Genomic DNA, 15,098 nt, shown 5'->3' on the forward strand with positions numbered 1-15,098 from the left:
CATAGATGTCGAAAACGTTTTTCTCATCTGCCATAGATTTATAGTAATCACAAGGCCATAATGTGAAGAAACAAATGCATACATTGCCGTTTGCCAAAACATGAAAGGCTGGCTAGGAACATGAAAAATTCTTGAACACATAAATAGACATACTAGTTTAATCATCACACAGATACTATAAAAAAGTAAAAGAGAGAACAGGAGTAATATGTTTCAACATCCAGAATCCAATAAAATGAAGTTTTCATCAATTGTTTTACATACATTTGACATTAGTTGGAAAAAATGTTTTTTCAACTTAACATATCATCTATGACAATAGCTATAGCAGTCATTTTTGGCAACATTCATGTGTTTAATCAACAATGATACAAAAATCAAAGTTCAGAACAATAACTTCAAACTTTCGACCAATAGTAAATTTAACTTGACATGATAGATAGACAAAACTCAAAATACTAAAAACATTGGGAGAAAATCAACTACAAATCAGAATTTATTTCATAAAAATGAAACTCAGCTTCACAATGATTTTTTTCTGAGCATTAAAATCATCACCAAATTTGAGATACAAACTCTAAACTATAGATAGATATCACACAGACCTAAACTAGAACAAATAATATAGATTTCAAGCAAACCCAATTGTTAGACTTTATGATTTCTAGAAGACCTTAAATAGAGTTTCTGATATTTGAAAATAGTACATGTATAACAAATTAGAGACAATGAGGAATTAGAAATCATCTTAAAATTAGTATACCTTTACATGCAGAAGTTTAATGTGGAAGAAGACTACTGTTGGAGAAGAATACCACTATAGATGAACACTTCACACTGGAGAAGAAGACTACTGTGGGAAGACTAGTGCGGTAGAAGAAAAAATATTCTTCAGCGGAGATCCATGTTCGCTGTCGAAAAAGAAGTAGTCACCGGAGTTTTGAAATTCTTGGGCTAAAGCATTGTTGTTTATTTTGAAACCTTATTTCACTAAAATAAAAAAAATGCGGGTCTACTAAATTAGTGGGGGAAATGAATTTTTTGGACATAAAATTTGCGGACCAAAAAGTATATTTTTCACTAAAACAAATCATTTTCATAGAGTATTTTATAGCGACGGTTAACATGTATGTTGCAATAGAAAGTTTGAGCAATGGTTAACATGTATGTTGCAATAGAAAGTTTGTAGCGACGGTTGTGCAGAAGATTGATATGCTCAATTACACCTCCCTAAAGAAGTATAAGCAATCGTTATCAAGTAAAGAACCCAATTTGTAGGTTGGGGGTTGATCCCACGATGAATATGGTTTAGACTTAACTTTAACTTATGCTTATATTCATTTAGTCAATGTATTTATGAGACAAGTAAGTAAAAGGGGGGAGGGCTTGTGAAACAAATAACTGATCGATTGTTAAGTAACAAGTGAGCAAGATTCGAACTTTTGTTGTTATCAATAAGAGAGAGAAACTGGGGTGTATGTGTTCCCTATAAGCTATTAACTCAGTAATCCTAATAATAGTAATCCCTTCCTAGTGTATCACATGCAAAGTGGTAAGTTATGTATCCCTAAGTGCTTGGTCCACCAAATAGGGAATTTTACCCGCACCTTGGTCCAGCTTCGTGTGTATAGTTTACTAATCCTTACCTTTGCATTGGATTAGACATCACATCAATGTATGACTTAGTTTTCACCCTCGCACCAACTGACATTAGACTATTAGATAGTATCACACTAAATCTCCATTGATAATTCTTTTCTTATTAAGTATTTCCTTGGTCCGGCAAGTAGAAACAAGGCGAGTTCTAACGCGTGCGCTAGTTAAAAAGATTTATAAGAGAAAGAATTACCAATACATGCATCAACACTAGTCAAGAATAACTTAGTTATTATTCATACGTTGTTAATTGCTTATGGTTCCCATAACCGTAGTTGTGGACTTAGCTACTCATGCTTGAAAGAACACAATTCATATTTGTAGAAGAAGAATTCGCGAACTAACCTATTGAGTAGAAGAAACTCGTAATCTTCAATTGAAATTCAAAGCAAGAATCTTGATAAACCAAAATTAGGAAATCAAATTGTTAAAGTTTGCAAGTTATTACCAAGAACTAAAATTATACTATGGTGTCTAACCCCCAAAAATGAGGTTTACAGACCCTATTTATATAAAAATATGTCCTAAACAAAATGGAAACTAAATAAGGAAATAAACTTTTCTGAACGCGACTTCAATCAACAATACTGACCTACGGTCCGTAGGTCCCTTCCGTGGTTCAAGGCTAAGACAATTTCTCAGAAGTTTTGGAACCTTCAACTCCCAGCTGCAATCGACAGATGTGCAGTACGGACCGTGGGTCGATCCATGGTCCGTAGGTCCTCTTCCGTGGCTCTACACTTAGAACTTTTCATCCTGTACTAGACATTCAACTCTTAGTGATCATTGACGAACGTGCAGGACGGCCCGTGGGTTGACCTACGATCTGTCACTCGCCTCCATAGTTTCACACTTGGTCAGACTTTACATATGAGCACTCCATGCCTACCCACTGATGGACCGTGACTGGGCCTACGGTCTGTAGGTCACTTCCGTGTGTGGCAACTTCTGCAGAATTTCAGTTGTATCTCTCTAAACCTCGTCCAAGCCTATTTCCTGCTATTTTAGCACAATAAACATTAGTTCTAATACAAAATAACCCTAGACATACACAAATCTTAAGCGAAATGTATTAAAAATACCGTAAACTCACGGTATATCAATACCCTCAACTTAAATTTGTTGTTTGTCCTCAATCGACGCACTAAGACTCTAAATGACACTTGTATAGAAGCAGACATTCAAACATAAGCAATCACATGACTTTCTATCCCAACTCCCTTTTTGAGTGCAAATCTTTTCTCTTAGGCTCAACAAGCTAACTCATGCGGATCAAGATATGACAAAGATCGACCAATAGACATACAACATACACTTTTTCACTATCACCAAGATACCAACTCTCCGACAATGTAACTAGTGCCCTTACTTCAAACGAAAACCCTTTTTCACACAATGAATAAGATTTTGAGTACAAGGATTCATTAAACACTCACGCTTAGAAGTAACTTCAAGTACAGTTAGTGCTCAATGCCATAGGCTTGCCCTTATTTTCACTGCTTAGATTCTCCAAACTAGTTGCTAGGATCACTATAGGACTTTCTTAGCTTGTAACGTAGGCTCAGGATTAGGTGTGGTACATTTGGGTACTTTTTAGTGACTTTCTGCCCCCCTTGACATTACATTGGCTTTTTATCTCTTTTCGACCTATTTTTGACATCCTTCCTTTTTATCTTCTTTCCTTTGACTCTTTTCACCATGGATGTGATTTTTGACTTTGTATCTCTTATTTTTCACTTTCTTCTTTTTCTTTCACTTTATTTTTTTCTTTATTTTTCAGCACTTTTATTTATCATCTTTTTGCTTCTTTGGCACAAAGTCACATCCTCTTCTATCTTCTCCTTTTCTCTTTTCAACACAAAACTCTTTTCATACCCATTTTTCTTTCAGTTTCCTCTTTCATAGCCACCCTTAACTTATGGATTTTCCATTAGTTGTGGTGCAAAATATCTGTTGTCGGACCAAGGCCAAAATTGAGGTCACTTTTAGCATTAGCCACCCTCAACTTAGGCTTTTGGCCTGAGTCAAGGTGCACATGTCCAAGGAGGGATCAGGGCCAAAACACTTATTTTAGGGAAGGTGAGTTAAGTGAATCAAAAGAAATAGTCAATTTTAGGCTCAATTATTTAGATCAAAGGGAACATTGATTTCATTTGGTTGGACTCTTTTAGGCTTATGTGGACTAATTTGAACAAGGGCCTATGATCACTTCCCAACTTCTAGCCTAGATCATCTTAGCAGGACCAACGGGGGCAAGTTCTAGATTGACACAAAATGTCTGAACAATCAACTTTCCTCACACACTCTTGGCACATTGTTTCATTATTAGATTACCAAGTTCAAGTTTTAGCTTAAGTCATGAGATCAAATTGGTTCTTTATCATGTCATACTCAGAGCCAACACATTCAACTCATTCTAGCCTATATATTTTAGCACATATCACAACTTTTGGACGGGTATCATTTTTCTCTATTAATTATGCCATCATGCTTCATTCGTTCTCATGTTTCTACACATACAACCCTAACACATGTCGGTACAACAGAAATTAAAAACAATCTCTTGGGGGAAAAGAACACAAGCAAGAAAACCCCAAGAGAGGATTATGAGTTGGGTTACTCAGACTTCACCCTATCACTCACAATCCATTTACCCCACCCCCAAAAAAATAGAGTGAATTGTCCCCAATGCACAAAAATTAAAGAATAGAGGAACAGGTGAAGCAAACCAGTGGCGCATAGCGCCGAAGACCTATCAACAAGCGGGCGGGTTTAGTTTCTCGGAGGCCACTGGATCAAAACTTGGGTCACCATCAGTAGTGCCCGCATCTACCATCTCAGAACCATAAGTAGTTCTAGCATCAACTCTCGTCTCACCATCAGTAGTGCTCACGCCAACTCTCATTGCACCATCAGTAGTGCTCAAGCGGCTAGAGGCACCAACACCTACCTCCCTATCCCTCTGCTGCCATAACTCCTCATCAATAATAGATGCCCTCCGAGCCGCCTCAGTCTCTTGGCTCTCCCTCTTGCTAACTCTTCCAATCTCTGTATCGTCAAAAGCTCAACTAGAACGGAGGAACTTCCCAACATGATGGAAAGTAGTAGGAGGCGACATCCAATCCTCGAATAGAGCATCGAAAACTGTATTATCAATCGATATCGTGGGGGCTCACTCAAGCTCAGTCTCTGGTGAAGCTAATAAGGTGTCTAGATCAGCCCGAAGACTAGCTAACTCCATCTGGAAAGCAGACACATCTGTGGTAGGGGCTGGTTGCTCTAAGATACGCAACTCAAATGCATCAAGGCGCTGGTGAATGACCTGAACCTTTTGGTCCATCATCTGCTCAATCCGCTGCTCAACCCTAGTCGTGAACTCTTCAATCGCACGCTACATCCATGACCTCACAAGCTGAAGCATGGTAGCCATCTGAGCCTCCAATTTTTGAACTCGAGCTAAGGGCATGGCAACAGACCCCGAAGAAGGGGTGGCTCTAGAGGAGCTAGGGGCCTGACTGGCGGCTGGAGAATTGAGGGGCAGGCATCTGACCCTGCATCTGCTTCACATCTGCTACCAAGTCTGCTCTTAAGGGAGGCACATCAACCTGCAGCTCTCTGCGTGGTGCCGCCATATTTCATCTCGAATCAAGCCTATTTCCAGGTTTTGGTCACCTGGATCAACTTGTCGCAATGCCAAACCGGCACTCCAATATCCCTGCACAGCTGAAAAATGAGGCATGGGAAAGGGTAAATGGTGGTGGCCTTGAAGTCCCTCTCGTGTATCTCCGCAATGATTATGTGGGAAAAATCCATCTCAAACCCTACAACTAAGACTGCAACCATGACTGCGCGGTTCCAAGTAAGAACATTGTTTGCCTGCGTAGGAGACACCATGTTTCACACCAATAGCCAGAAGAATTTGGCCACAAAAATCAAGGTGGCCTTCCTGATGCCTACACTCGGTGTGCTGACCCACTCGACGCGCTCTCTGTCTGTAGCAAGGTGATGGGACAACCAGCACAATAAATTCTCCATCTGTTATGTATTCCTCTGGAATGCCCTGGTCCTAATAATGTCCTACCGATAATCAAACTCGGTCGTGTTGATCGCTAGAGTGTTGCCCGAACCATAGAGGAATCTACGGATGGTGGTCTCGGATATATCGATCGCAAACCCACGCACTAGTGTAGATGTGAGAGGAGGATAGGCGGTGGGCTTGTCCCGTTTGTCAATGGAACCTCGAAGGGTGGATGCATAGGAAGTGTAGAACTCCCTGACGATCTCTTCACTGAAGGACCCTGGGCTACGGGCCATCCACTTGCACCTGTGCTGTTGGAAGAAAGCCTGGATGTCAAGCATAGTATGAAGGCTACATGTGAGCACCCGGCGCTCCTCGGTAACCAATCGAGCTATCTTATCTTTCTCATTCAGCATCTTGGAGTCGCGGTATATCTGCCACTGGCCACTCACGCACCATCTGTTGGGTTCTCCAGGAACTCATGCAGGATCAGTACTCGAAGGCACTGGAATGTCATCTGTACTACGAGCCTCAGATGATAAGGCATTGGCGCCATTAGAACTGGAGGCGGATGCGGGGTCAGAGCCAGAGTCGGAATCAGAGGCGGACTCAGAACCAACCGGTGAACCGATCAGTGTATCCTCCTCATTAGACTGGAAGGCAGTGACTACGTCGGGAATCGCCTGTCGTGCTTGATTATGTGTGGTTCGTGGTGCGGTAGGGGATATCCTAGTAGTGGGTGGGACATATGCGGGGTCAGTCTCCGCATCAGTATCTTGATCAAGTAGCCGAAGGGTTGGTGCCACTGATTTGGACTTGCCCCTTGCGGTGAAGACCGGAGCTTTCCTGGGAGCCATGGTACCTGTGGAGACTTAGTTAGTACCAAAATAAACCAATGACACACTCGAAAAGATTTTAGAACAAAAACAAAAACTGAAAAATTATGTATAGTAGCATTAGTGGCCACCTACGGTGGGTACCTACGGTCCGTGGCTCCCCTCCGTAGGTCAGAGATCCCAAAAAGTTGGGTCTCTGATGGGAACCACGGATGTGCAGAACGGTCCATAGGTTGACCTACGGACCGTAGTCCACCTCTATGGTTCCTCACTTAGAGGATTTTTCATGTGCAACAGACCCACGGACCCGACCCACGGTCCATAGATTTACCTACGGTTCGTGGATGGGGTCTCGTGGGTCAGATCGGTGCCATATATCTGACATGCCTCATTTTTAGACCATTTTTTCAACAATTCAAACAATCAACCTAAGTGTAATCATGCATTTCAACACAATTTATGATAGTTTGTCATCCCTAGGGTTCTGATTTCTCGTTATTTAACTTTGGTAGCATACAAAACTAGGAACCCTAAGTTGAAACTACCATTTAGACTATTTACCCTGAGTTATTTGATTACAACGACAACACAATCACATTCTATCGTCCCAAGGGAGTTTCTAACTATAATTTATTATGCAAGTTCATACAAAAACAATCCAAGGTCAAGACCCACTTCGTGACTTCATGTATTGAACAATGAATACCAAAATTCAGAGTTAAGGTGAAGTCGTTTACCTTACAAGTATTGAAGTGGGTGATTGTGTGATGCAATAGACTCCTTAGACCTTTTTTGAACCTTTGACACCGAACCGAGACCTTGAAGTCTTTGGTGAAGGGAAAATGTGATGAATTTTGGTAGAGAGGAATGGAATAATGGGAGAGGAAAAGATAATTATGGGAAAGGAAAGTGATCTAGGGGATTTATGAGGGAGTTTTGGGATTTGGAGGGGTTAGAAATGGTTAGGAGGGAGTTTGGGTAATTGGGGGTGTATTTGAATTTAAGAGTTTTTATTAAAAGGGGTCTGGGTCGGGTCGATAAAATCCTAACTTTGGACCCACGAAACCCTATCTACGAGCTGTGGGTTGACCTACAGACCGTGGGTCAAGTTCATAGGTACCTCAACGCTTAGAAAAAAATTAGGCTACTTACCTGGGATCTAAGAACGCCATTCACGGTCCGTGGGTGGAACCACGGACCATCGATGGGGTCCGTAGACCTCTGCAACAGACATATTTTGTAGATTTGGCTTTCATCCCTGCACATGTAGCAACCGTTAGGACGTTCTTTTTACATTTTCTGGACACTTTTTAGCCATGGACCCTATGCTATATCTAGCTAACACTAATACAAAAATAAAATGCCAATCTAATGAAATACAGAAAACCAATTAAACAAAGAAATTTCCTAAATCGAAAAGAAAAACCTATAGTTGGCTAGATTGTACATCTTGGGTTGCCTCCCAAGCAGCGCTTGATTTAACGTCACGGCACGATGCAGGCCCCTTGTTTACTCAAACTTCATCAAGGTAGTAGGCCTCAACCACTTTTTGCACACTCTCTTCTTTCCCCATGTAGACCTTGATCCTTTGCCCGTTCACCTTGAACCTTGTTCCCTCCTTGTTCTCGAGCTCGACCGTTCCATGTGGGAACACTTGATTGACTATGAATGACACGGTCCACTTAGACTCGAGCTTGCCAAGAAACAAGCACAACCTAGAATTGAATAGAAGCACCAGATCACCCACAACAAATTCACGCTTTTCAATCTTTTGATCATGATACTTCTTCATCTTTTCCTTGTACAAGGCTACACTTTCATAAGAATGTAGGTGAAACTCATCAAGCTCATTCACGTCATTCACTATTTGACTCGATGCGGCTCTCCAATCCAAATTCAACTTCTTCGGGCCCACGTAACCTTATGCTCTAGCTCTACCGGCAAATGGCAAGACTTCTCATATACAAGTTAGTAGGGGGACATACGTATGGGAGTCTTGAATGCAGTGCGATAGGCCCATAGAGCATCATCAAGCCTTCTTGACCAATCAGTTCTATTTGCATTCACAGTCTTAGCAAGGATTTGATTTATTTCTCTGTTGGACACTTCAACTTGCCCACTAGACTACGGATGGTAAAGAGTGGCTACATTGTGGTGGACTCCATATTTCTCAAGCAACGCTTTGAACAACTTATTACAAAAGTGGGAACCTTCATCGCTGATAATTGCCCTAGGTGTACCAAATTTGGAGAAGATATTCTTTTTCAGGAATGCGGTGACACTTTTACCTTCATTGTTTGGAAGTGCAATTGCTTCCACCTATTTCGACACATGATCAACCGCAACAAGAATATACTTCATCTCATGTGAACTAAAAATGGACCCATAAAATCAATGCCCATACATCAAACAACTCAATCACCAAAATCGATTCATGGGTAATTTTTGCCTCTTTGAAATTCCTCCTTCTCTTTGGCAACGATCACAAGACTTGGAGAAATCATAAGCATCTTGGTGGATGGTAGGCTAGTAATACCCAGACTGCAAAATCATATGCGCAGTCCGAATACCACTATGATGCCCACCAACAGGCGAAGAATTACACGCCTCTAGTATAGTCATCATCTCAACCTCGGGCACACAACGAAGAATAATCTCATCAGCACAAATACAGAACAAATAAGGATCATCCCAAAAGAACTTCTTCACATCATGCATAAACTTTTTTCTTTGGTGAAAAGACAAATCTGATGGAATCAGATCACTTGCCAAGTAGTTAGCAAAGTCTACGAACCAAGGAATCAGATTATGAGAAGCTGACAATACCTGTTCATCTCAATTTCAGCCCCATCTCCTAGCTTAAGCATAGCTTTTTCCTCTAATCTGGACAAGTGATCGACAACTTGATTTTCGGTTCCCTTTCTATCTTTCACCTCAAAGTCAAACTCTTGCAGCAACAACACCCATCTAATCAACCGCGGTTTTGCATCCTTCTTAGCCATCAAACACCTCAATGCAGAATGGTCAGTATGCACTATGACCTTAGTACAAAGCAAGTAGGATAAAAAATTCTCGAATGCGAAAACTACCACAAGTATTTCATGTTCTGTCACTATATAGTTATTTTGAGCCACATTTAGAGTTTTGCTGGCATAGTAAATAGGATGAAGAATCTTCTCTCGCCTTTGTCCCAATACTACACCAAGCGCCACTCCAGTCGCATCACACATCACTTCAAACGGTTGCCCCTAATCCGGTGAAATAATGATTGGTGCGGAAACTAGCTTTTCCTTCAACTCTCCAAATGCTCTTAGAAAATCATCATCAAAAACAAACTTACACTCCTTTTCGAGCAATTTGCACAATGGGTGTGCAATTTTGGAGAAATCCTTGATATACCTCCTATAAAAACATGTATGCCCAAGAAAACTTCTAACACCTTTAACAGAGATAAGTGGTGGAAGCTTTTCTATTACCTCTACTTTCGCTCTTGAACCTCGATACTCTTCTCAGAAATTTGATGACCCAGCACGATCCCCTCTTTCACTATGAAGTGGCATTTTTCCCAATTGAGCACAAGATTGCACTCTTCACACCGTTTAAGCACCTCGACCAAATGATCTAAACAACCATCAAATGAATCACCTACCACAGAGAAATCATCTATAAATACCTCAATAGTGTCCTCCACCATATCAGAAAATATCGACATCATGAAATGGTGGAAAGTCGCTGGAGCATTACACAACCCAAATGGCATCTGTTTGAAGGCGAAAGTCCTATAAGGGCAAGTGAAGATGGTCTTCTCTTGGTCTTCCGGAGCTATGGAGATCTGATCGTAGCCCGAATAACCATCAAGAAAGCAATACCAACCCTTACCAGCAAGGTGGTCCAACATCTGATCCATGAACTACATAGGGAAGTGGTCATTTTCTGTCCAAGCATTTAATTTCCAATTGTCCATACATACTCTCCATCCAGTAACTGGCCGCATCAGAACAAGATTGTTTTTCGCATTAGGTACCACAGTAATCCCACCTTTCTTGGGCACACACTGAACATGACACACCTAACTACTATCTGCGATGGGATAAATGACTCTAGCATCCAACCACTTGATGATTTCCTTTTTCACTACCTCTTGCATAAGCGGATTTAGTCTTTTTTGGTGCTCGATACTAGGCTTGTGATCCAGCATGAGTTGGATTTTATGAGAACAAATGCCAAGAAGAATCCCACTAATGTCCGCATAGTCCACCCAATTGCCCTCTTGAACCTTTTCAACACAAAAACTAATGCCTCAACTTGCACCTCACTCAAATCTGCCGCAATAATGATTGATAAAGTACCATCTCTCCCAAGAATACATACCTCAAATGTGATGGTAGAGCCTTAAGCTCCAATTTCGGAGCCTCTTCAAAAGACGATTTTGCGGGTAGAGAGTTGTGATTCTTCATATCTAGCTCCAATTTTGTTGGCTTGGAATGGAATTTGAACCTATCAAGTGCGGTGACCAATTCATCAGTCTTCAATACTATCACCCTCAAAATTTATCATTACCGCTGCTAGTGCATCAACACCCAACCTCTCTTCAGTAGACACATCAAAACCTCACTCCACAATATGATTCACCACACACACTGATTTGAGATCACTTTCTTGCTTCATGGACCTACACATATTAAAAGTTACCTCTTCACTGTTCAATTAGAACTTCATCTGCTCCTTCTCCATATCGACCAAGGCGCGCCCAGTAGCAAGGAATGGTGTCCCTAAGCTGACGGGGACATCAAAATCAACCTCACAATCTAGAATCACAAAGTCCGCCAAAAAAATAAACGACCCCACTTTCACAAGTACATCTTGGAGAACACCAATGGGCCTCTTCACAGTTCTATCGGCTATGAGTATTTGCATCGCAGTCGGTTTTGGATCCCCTAAACCCAACTTCTTATAAATAGACAATGGCATCAGATTAATACTAGCACCCAAATCACACAACACCTTAGCAAAACGCAACAGCCCAATGGTACATGGAATAGTGAAGGCACCAGGATCCTCCTTTTTCTTCACAAGAGACCTCGTAGAAATAGCACTACAATGTTGCAATCTATCATCATCTTCAAAGCTCATGGCCCTCTTCTTCGTCACCAAATCTTTCATAAATTTTGCATACCCAGGCGTTTGCTCCAAAGCCTCTATCAACGGAACATTGATGGAAAGTTGTTTCAACATAGTAATAAACCTGCAGTATTTCCCTTCTTCATTCTTCTTTACCAACCTCTGTGGGAATGGAGGTAGAGGTCTAGGCATGGGGAAAACATTTTGGTTTATCTCCGCTTCTTTCTCTATAGCATTCTTGGACTCTCCAGTAACCTCAATCTCATTATCATCTTTCTCAACCACAATTTCAACCTCAGAAGGCATAAGTGGATCAATGGTCTGCTTACCCCTTCGAGTAGTGACTGCTATACAATGCCCATCATTCTTCTGATTTTGGATGGTGTTGCTAGGAAGTGTGCCAGGCTGACGTGGGTTGACTGTAGTGGACAACTGATTCATCTGCTGCTCAAGTTGCTTGATCGACACTGCATGGGCATCAACTTTTTGATCGATTCCAGACAAGTCGTTTCGCATCTCCTTCATATTTTCATCAGTGGAGTCAAACCTCTTCATCATCTTCTGCATCATATCCTCAATCCGTGATATACTATCCTAACTTTCCTATTACCAGATTCCTAATTTTATGGAGGAACATAAGGCCTAACTTTATCGTTTCTATTACAATAGTTGTTCCGGTTGTAGTTGTTGTCACGATTGTAGTTCCCATCCCGGACATATTGACCCTCTCGATTGTAGTTACAATAGTTTTGACCTTGGTTTCCTTTCCCTTGGTGTCAATTATTCGAGTTGGAACCTTGGGTGTTGGCTCGGAAACCCCCCGTCTGATCATTCACCAAGTAAGCATCCTCCTCTTAATAACATTCCTCTTTCGGTGGTGGTGGAGTCCTTGTCAAGTAATTCACCTCATTTACCTTTTCTCGACCTCCGCTTACATGCTTCAATACCAACCTAAGTTCTGTCCTTATCTGCACCATGTCCTTACAAATGTCATCGGCAGATTGCCTAGGTGCAACTTGAACTACAAATGTGCTCATTCCCGTGTCAGACTTTCGAGTGCTCCATGCTTTATTGTTTCGGGAAATATTCTCTAGTTTCTCAGCGATCTCCTCAAAAGTGCACTCACCATATGATCCTCCAACGACATTATCAAGCACTGCCTTACCATTGTCATTTTGACCTCTGTAGAAATATTCATTCAGTGACTCATCATCAATGCGGTGGTTCGAAACACTTCTGATGAATGCAATGAACCTGTCCCATGAACTACTCATAGACTCTCCAGGTAGTGCCACGAAGTTGTTGAGTTTATCTTTGTGGTTCAATTTCTTTGACAACGAAAAGTACTTGGCCATGAACACCTTGTGCGATTGATCCCATGTATGAATAGAGTTGTACGGAAGCTCAGAAAACCATACAACAGTATCACCGGTCAATGATAGAGGGAAGACTCTCAACCCTATGATATTCATATCCAACTCTGGTTGCCCCACACAACTCTTACAAACACTCCTCAACTTGGCCATGTACCCATGAGGATCTTCCGAAGCCATACTAGAAAACAAACCCCTCATTGTAAGCATCTGTATCAAACTACTAGTCACCACGAATGTGTGCCCCAAAGGTAGTGAAGGGAGAAAATGGGTCCTTCAGATTCAACAGTATTAAACTCGACCCTGTAGTTATCTTGCAGCCTTGGTTCTGACAGATTTTGCACCCTTAATGCATCTCCAAGTAAGTTTTCGCCATGAACCTGTGCATTCTCCTTAAAAACCCCAGGAGGCTGTAACTAAACTCCATCACCTAGATTCCCACCGATTGGATTGACTTGGACCCCTTGATTATTCATCCTTCTCAAAGTTCTGTTCAACTCTGGATCGTATGGGGTCAATGGTTCGCCTCGACTCCGTGTACTTGGCATACACTAGAGTAGAAACCTGTAAAAAATAAAAAACAAAAATAAAAGTAAAATTAGGAAATAATTGTGCAAAGTTCAATAATATAGTTAAACTTAATCTAAAAGCCAAAATTTGATACGCTCAAATTACACCTCCCTAAAGAAGTATAAGCGATCGTTATCAAGTAAAAAACCCAACTTGTAGGTTGGGGTCGATCCCACGAGGAACATGGTTTAGACTTAACTTTAACTTACGAATGTATTCGTTTAGTCAACGTATTTCCGAGACAAGTAAGTAAAGGGGCAGGGGGGGTTTGCGAAACAAATAATTGATTGATTGTTAAGTAACAAGTGAGCAAGATTTGAACTTTTGTTGTTATCAATGAGAGAGAGAAACTAGGGTGTATGTGTTCCCCATAAGCTATTAACTCGGTAATCCTAATAATAGTAATTCCTTCCTAGTGTATCACATGCAAAGTGGTAAGTTATGTATCCCTAAGTGCTTGGTCCGCCAAATAGGGAATTTCACCCCGTACCTTGGTCCGGCTACCTGTGTATAATTTACTAACCCTTACCTTTACCTCGGATTAGACATCACATCAATGTATGACTTAGTTTTCACCCTCGCTCCAACTGACATTAGATTATTAGATAGTATCACACTAAATCTCTATTGATAATTCTTTTCTTATTAACTACCTCCTTGGTTCGGCAAGTAGCAACAAGGCGAGTTCTAACTCGTGCACTCATTGAAAAGATTTCTAAGCGAAAGAATTACCAATACATGCATCAACACTAGTCAAGTATTACTTAGTTATTATTCATACGTTGTTAATTGTTCATGGTTCCCACAACCCTAGTTGTGGATTTAGCTACTCATGCTTGAAAGAACACAATTCATATTTGTAGAAGAAGAATTCATGAACTAACGTATTGAGTAGAAGAAACCCGTAATCTCCAATTGAAATTCAAAGCAAGAATATTGATAAACCGAAATTAGGAAATCAAATTGCTAAAGTTTGCAAGTTAATTCCCAAGAAAATACCAAGAACTAAAATTATACTATGGTGTCTAACCTCCAAAAATGAGGTTTACATGCCCTATTTATAGAAAAACATGTCCTAAACAAAAAGGAAATGAAATAAGGAAATAAACTTTTCTGGACGTGACTTCAATCGACGATATTGACCTATGGACCTTGGACTGACCTACGGTCCGTAGGTCCCTTCCGTGGCTCAAAACTTAGACAATTTCTCAAAAGTTTTGGAACCTTCAAAACCCAGTTGTAATCGATGGATGTGCAGTACGGACCGTGGGTTGATCCACAGTCTGTGGGTCCTCTTTCATGGCTCCACACTTAGAACTTTTCATCATGTACTGGAACTTCAACTTCCAGTGATCATTGACGGACGTGCAGGACGACCCGTGGGTCAACCTACGGTCCGTCACTCGCATCCTTAGTTCCACACTTGGTAAGACTTTCCTACCCACTAATGGGCCGTGACTGGACCTACGGTCCGTAGGTCACTTCCGTGGGTGGCATCTTCTGCAAAATTTCAGCTGTATCTCT

The 15,098-nt window shown here is 41.1% G+C and overlaps 1 pseudogene; it reads right to left on the bottom strand.

Annotated features, from left to right (window-relative positions):
• Positions 1–4,411: 4,411 nt before the first annotated feature.
• Positions 4,412–12,986, bottom strand: LOC125842734 (uncharacterized; annotated as a pseudogene).
• Positions 12,987–15,098: the final 2,112 nt, after the last annotated feature.

The sequence above is a fragment of the Solanum stenotomum genome, chromosome 10 (genome assembly GCF_019186545.1).
Source record: "Solanum stenotomum isolate F172 chromosome 10, ASM1918654v1, whole genome shotgun sequence".
In the NCBI taxonomy this organism is placed as follows: Eukaryota; Viridiplantae; Streptophyta; class Magnoliopsida; order Solanales; family Solanaceae; genus Solanum; species Solanum stenotomum.